Raw genomic sequence first — 5,366 nt, forward strand, 5'->3', positions numbered from 1 at the left:
TGCGGACTCTGCAGTGCCCCGCGCCGGTCACCAGGAGGCACTGTTGTGCTGTCCTCACCCAAGGCCGGGGGTGAGGTGCCTTTGAGGAGTAGGTGGGGAAAGCGGGAGGGAGAGCATGTGGTGGACCTTTCCAAGCTGAGTGTTCCTCCTGCAAAGGCATTCTCCAGTTCTAAAGATGGAGATGAGTGTTGCAGACCAAAAGACGTCCAACATCCAGAGTGGGGAGTGTGGACTGTGGGAGACTCACGGGGAAGTTGAGCCCAGGACTGACCCTTCTGGACCAGCATTACAGGGCCGGCGGCAGGAAGGCAGGGGGCAAGTTTCAAAAAGAGCCGTTGGGAGCAAAGTTCCTGAAGGAAGAGGGGGCCCGGTGTGTTCTGGGAAGGGAAATAACCCTGCGACATGGACTTTGTGAAATAAAGCAACATAAATGGGGATGTGAGGATAGAGAGGTCTTGTCGGTTTTTTGTTTTTGTTTTTTTTTTAACGTGGGGAGGGAGGAACAAGACGATGAGTTCTTTTGTAAAAACCAAAAGCTTTTGATTTTGAAGTTTTTTCAGATTTGCCGAAAAGTTGCAAAGATAGTACAGAGTTACATGTACCCTTCACCCAGCTTCCCCTAATGTTAACCTCTTACACAATCACGGCACATGTATCCAAACTAAGAGATTAACACCGGTACAATGCTAGTATGGAAACTAGATTTATTCCACTTTTGCCAGCTTTCCCACTGAGCGTCTCCCGTTCCGGGATCGCGTCGAGGATACCGTGTTCCATTCAGTCCTCCGTCTTCTCCGGCCTGTGACCATTTCTCAGCTTTCCCCCATGTTTTTGGTTTTTAGGAAGAATACCACAGGGGAGGAGGATCCTTCCCATTGAATTATATCAGGAGGCACATGATCTCACTATGACTTATTACTGGGGACACGAGCTCTTGAAGGCTCGCTCGCTCTCTCTTTCAGCCTAATTTTCCAGAATAATCTAGTATTCCTGCCTCTACGTACCTTAGTATCCAGATGAACTAGAAAATCTTTCCTGCCCCTGGGAAACTGCGTGCTTTATCCTCTGTGGATAATTGATCATCAGGATTTTCTGTGGAAACATTACTAGCTCACTCTTCCCATGCTTTGTTAGAAGCGGGTCACTAAGTCCATACCCAAGGAGATGGAAATGAAGCTCCACCTTCTGGAGGAAAGAGCAGCGAAGGATTTTTGGAGATGTGGCAAAACCACCAGGTAATAATGCCCCTTTGGTTGGGGGGGGGGGAGGTGATTTGAAGCTATGCGACTATTCTATTTCGATGAGTTCATGATTGGGAATGTTGACTCGCTGTAACCATAGGACAGAGGACGTCCTTAGGAGGGAGCTAGAGACATAGGATGAGGCCTCTCGGGTCGCTAAGACTGGGGATTTGTGTGTGAGAGCCAGAGAAGGTCATTCTTTTGTGTGTGGTCAGCCCCCAGCGCCTTGTTGCCAGGGCTGGGAGTAGCTGAGTGTTGAGAACCTGGATGGGGCCTCTACAGACGAGGTCAAAATAGTGGTGGAGGGGCGCAGGCGTGGGAGGAGAAAGGCGCAATCAACATGGATTCCTAGTAATGGATCCATCTTTTGCAGGGGAGAGGGCTCAGGAACCCGCCTGGCTGTAAGAATTCAGTCCCTCTTGTCTCCTGGCCCTTCCTGCCGGCCCTGGGACGGACAGGAGTGGAGGAGGTGGCCTCCAGCTTCTTTGAGGGCCTTCCCTCCGAGTTGTGACAGCAGCCTGCTTCCCGGTCTGCTCGGGAGCTGTGGGTAACCTCCTCTTTAAGGCTGCAGCCTGACACAGCCCGGCTTGCCGGTCCGCTGAGTGTCGTCTAATCTCGATCAGCCTCCCCTGCCCCACCATCTCCCCAGATCTGGGGGCAATCTGTAACTGGGACTCCTTTTAGCTCTGCTGATATGCAGATAGCAGCAAGGCACCCATATGGGAGCTGGTGTCCTAGCATCAGGACCCTTGAGGTTTTGCCCCTTCTGTTTTTTCCTTCACAACCTGGCTTTAAAAGACGGTTGCCTGGGGCGCCTGGGTGGCGCAGTCTGTTGAGCGTCCGACTTCAGCCAGGTCACGATCTCGCGGTCTGTGAGTTCGAGTCCCGCGTCTGGCTCTGGGCTGATGGCTCAGAGCCTGGAGCCTGTTTCCGATTCTGTGTCTCCATCTCTCTCTGTCCCTCCCCTGTTCATGCTCTGTCTCTCTCTGTCCCAAAAATAAATAAACGTTGAAAAAAAAAAAAAAAAAAGACGGTGGCCTGAATTAGGGAGCTGTTTGTTCCTGCAGAGCTGGCGTTTGGATCAGCTGCAGGGTGCCTCATGGGCTGGTTGGGACCTCCTTTCTCTTTTACTCAGTCATCTCTGTCACTGTCCGGCCATTGAGAGACAGGCTGGCTTGGTGGGGTTCAAAGAGCATTGTCCCAAAATATCTCCCAGGATTGATCAAGCCTGATGTCCTGGCTTGAATCACTTGTTGCTTTAGGTACACAGCCAGTTCTCACCACGTGTATGTGTGTGTGTACATGTGTGCACACGAGCACATGGGCGTTAAATGAACTGTCTCTTTCGCATCTTCAGCCTGTCTTTGATTTATTTGATCTCATGGATCTGTGACCCGGTCTATCTCACCTCTTTCAAAAAGCCTTCCTGGATTAACTTTACATCAACCCAATTTTAATTTAGCTAATTTAACCTCAGTTCTGTGCTATCTCTGTAAATTTAAATGTGAACGTTCAGCGTCTTCTTGTAGAATGTAAGCTCCTTGAGGGTATCTCCTGCCTCCCTAAGTCTGTATTATTGGTAGGCAGGCTAAAAGATGAAAATGGAAGTTCTTTGATCAAAAAGACAAAACGGAAGTTCTTTCATCATATATGGTCTCTAGTGACTTGTGACTCAGCCTGTCCTCTGGAATGGTTGAAGACCTGGATCAAACTTCCAGGAACCTGGGGATGTCACGTCCATTCTCCTGCTTGTGTGCATGTGCGTGCATGCGTGTGTGTGTGCCTGTGTGTGTGTGTGTGTGTGTGTGTGTGTGTGTGTGTGTAAATGCCTCTTATTCCAACCTTGCGGCTAGGCCTCTCTAGTTCCCAAAATAAATTACCAAGAGGGTTCAAAGAATTGCCCCTACCCTGAGGCAGCAAGCCCTCCTTGTCCCCGCGGAGAAAGGGCCCAGTGCTTAGAATAATGAAAACGCGGACACCTTGCATCCGTCAAGAAGTGGGGAAGCATGCTATTTCTATCCAGGTCTTTTATTCTTCTCCTTGTCTCCTTATTTGCATTCAGTGAGGAGGTGACACATTCTAGAACATAACCTCCCGTTTTCATTCCAGGAACCTAATTGTTATTTCTGTGTTTGTGAAAGATAAAGGATTAGCAAGAATGCTTTGCATTAAGGCACCATTTGTAAATGCTTTATAATTATTTATGAAATTATCCCACATTTTATAGCATGGGAGATAATAACTTAAATTGATGTATTAAACATGCACAATCATTATTTTAACAATATTAAATGCACCTCTGTAGAATAATCATTTCATAAATACGAAGAAAGCATTCAGAAGTGGCACCTTAATTTAAGACATTACAGGATTCGTGACACCCAAATCCACGACCCTTTTTCTTGAAGACAGATGGAGTTTCTTATCTGGCTGCAGTGTTCCTCTTTCGTGAAGTGAAAATGAATTCTTAAATTAAAAAATATATTATCGAGGTAATTTTGGCAATGTGATGAAGCAATGGGAGAGGAGATAAGCAGAATTTCCAGGGACCAGAACAAATTGGACAAACCTTATCTGTGCTTGTCTCTAGCCTCCCCACGCCCAGGGTACTGGAGGAGTCATCCGGTCTCTGGGTATCCTGCAGGGTCCTGGGGAGGAGGTAAGAACGGGCTAATGGTGGAGACAGTTGCATGATTCCCCTCTAATGCCAGGGCTTGGGGGGGCTGTTTTGAGCAAGAGAAACCCTAAGATAGGAGATCCATTTTTCACAGCGGTAGATCTCGGCAGTGAGGGGATATAAATCTAAATCCCAGCCTGTTATTTGTGGGAAGCTAGTCTATTTTTTCACCGGGTTAGCGGATCCAAGGCAAATAAGCCAGTCTCCCTGGCAGCGCAGCGCTACTGTCTTTTGCTGGCGGTGCCCTCTGCTGGCCGCTGCTAGAATTTCAACACCACATCTTCCACCTCTCCACCAGGAACGAAGCTTTCTAGGCTCTGTGCCTATGCCCTGTGCTAAATGTTTTGTTAACATGGTCTCATTCCATTTTTGCAACAATCACTGGATGACAAGACTGAGCCTCAGTGAGTTCAAGTGCAGGCCCAACCTCTTAACCACTGGACTATCCTGAGTTAGCAGGCTAGGCCTTGAGTAGCTCGTTCTCCAGCCCTGGGCCCAGGGAGGAGTACAAATCTGCTCTGCGCTTAACGACCATGCTCCACAGCCTTAATGGGCTTATTTGGAAGTGCACCTTAGGACTCCAGCTTAAACCTAGCAATCTCTCAAGTGCAAGTCCTTTGAGGGTGCACTGGGTCTTTGAAATGTATAGTATTTATTCTAAGATCTCGTCGTGGCCCCTGTGCATTCAAATACTGGAAGTTACACCAGCTCTTCTTTCTTTCTCACCTCATACCCAGGAAAATCTGTCGGCCTCACCTTCAAAATATATCCAGAATCCGGCTTCTTGTTTTTGTTGAATATTTATTTTTGAGAGAGAGAGAGAGAGGGAGCGTGCCCGTGCGTGCGCGCGTGCACGCACACGCACGCGGGTGGGGGAGGGGCAGAGAGAGAGTGGGGAACAGAGGATCTGAAGCAGGTTCTGTGCTGACAGCAGACAGCCTGATTCGGAGCTCGAACTCACAAACCATGAGATCATGACCTGAGCCAAAGTGGGCCGCTTAACCGACTGAGCCACCCTGGCGCCCCGATCCAGCTTCTTTTTAACCACTTCTACCCTTACCATCTTGGTCTAAGGCCTGCCATTGCTTACTGGTGTTATGGCAACAGCCTCCTGATGGACTTCTATAGCAGTCAGAACGAGTCGATGAGGACACAAATCAGAGTGTGTTCTTTCTCCTTCTCATTCCAGGTAAAAGTCAAATGGTCTCCCAGTGATCTATAGAGCCCTACAAGGCTTGGTGTCTGGCCATAGTTTCCACCTCTCTCCTGCCCTTCCCTTTTGCTCACTCTGCTCCAGCCGATGGGCCTCTGTGGAATTCCTTGAATATGTGAGCCAAGCTCAGCCTCTGAGCCCTTGCACTGGCCGATCCCTTTGTCTGGAATGCCCTTCCCCCAGATATCCTCATAACTTGCTTCCACACCCCCTTCCCACTTGGCTCAAATGCCAC

At 48.8% G+C, this 5,366-nt stretch overlaps 1 long non-coding RNA gene across 1 annotated transcript; it reads right to left on the reverse strand.

The window, feature by feature from the left end:
- Positions 1-4,731: 4,731 nt before the first annotated feature.
- LOC128778838 (uncharacterized) lies at positions 4,732-5,355 on the reverse strand. Its single transcript, XR_008424620.1, has 2 exons — positions 5,009-5,355; positions 4,732-4,897 (listed from the first exon to the last, which is right to left on the reverse strand). It is a non-coding gene; the product is annotated as an uncharacterized LOC128778838 (long non-coding RNA).
- Between the last annotated feature and the right edge of the window lie 11 nt (positions 5,356-5,366).

The sequence above is a fragment of the Panthera pardus genome, unplaced genomic scaffold, assembly GCF_024362965.1.
Source record: "Panthera pardus isolate Hobbes unplaced genomic scaffold, ASM2436296v1 HiC_scaffold_21, whole genome shotgun sequence".
Taxonomy (NCBI): domain Eukaryota; kingdom Metazoa; phylum Chordata; class Mammalia; order Carnivora; family Felidae; genus Panthera; species Panthera pardus.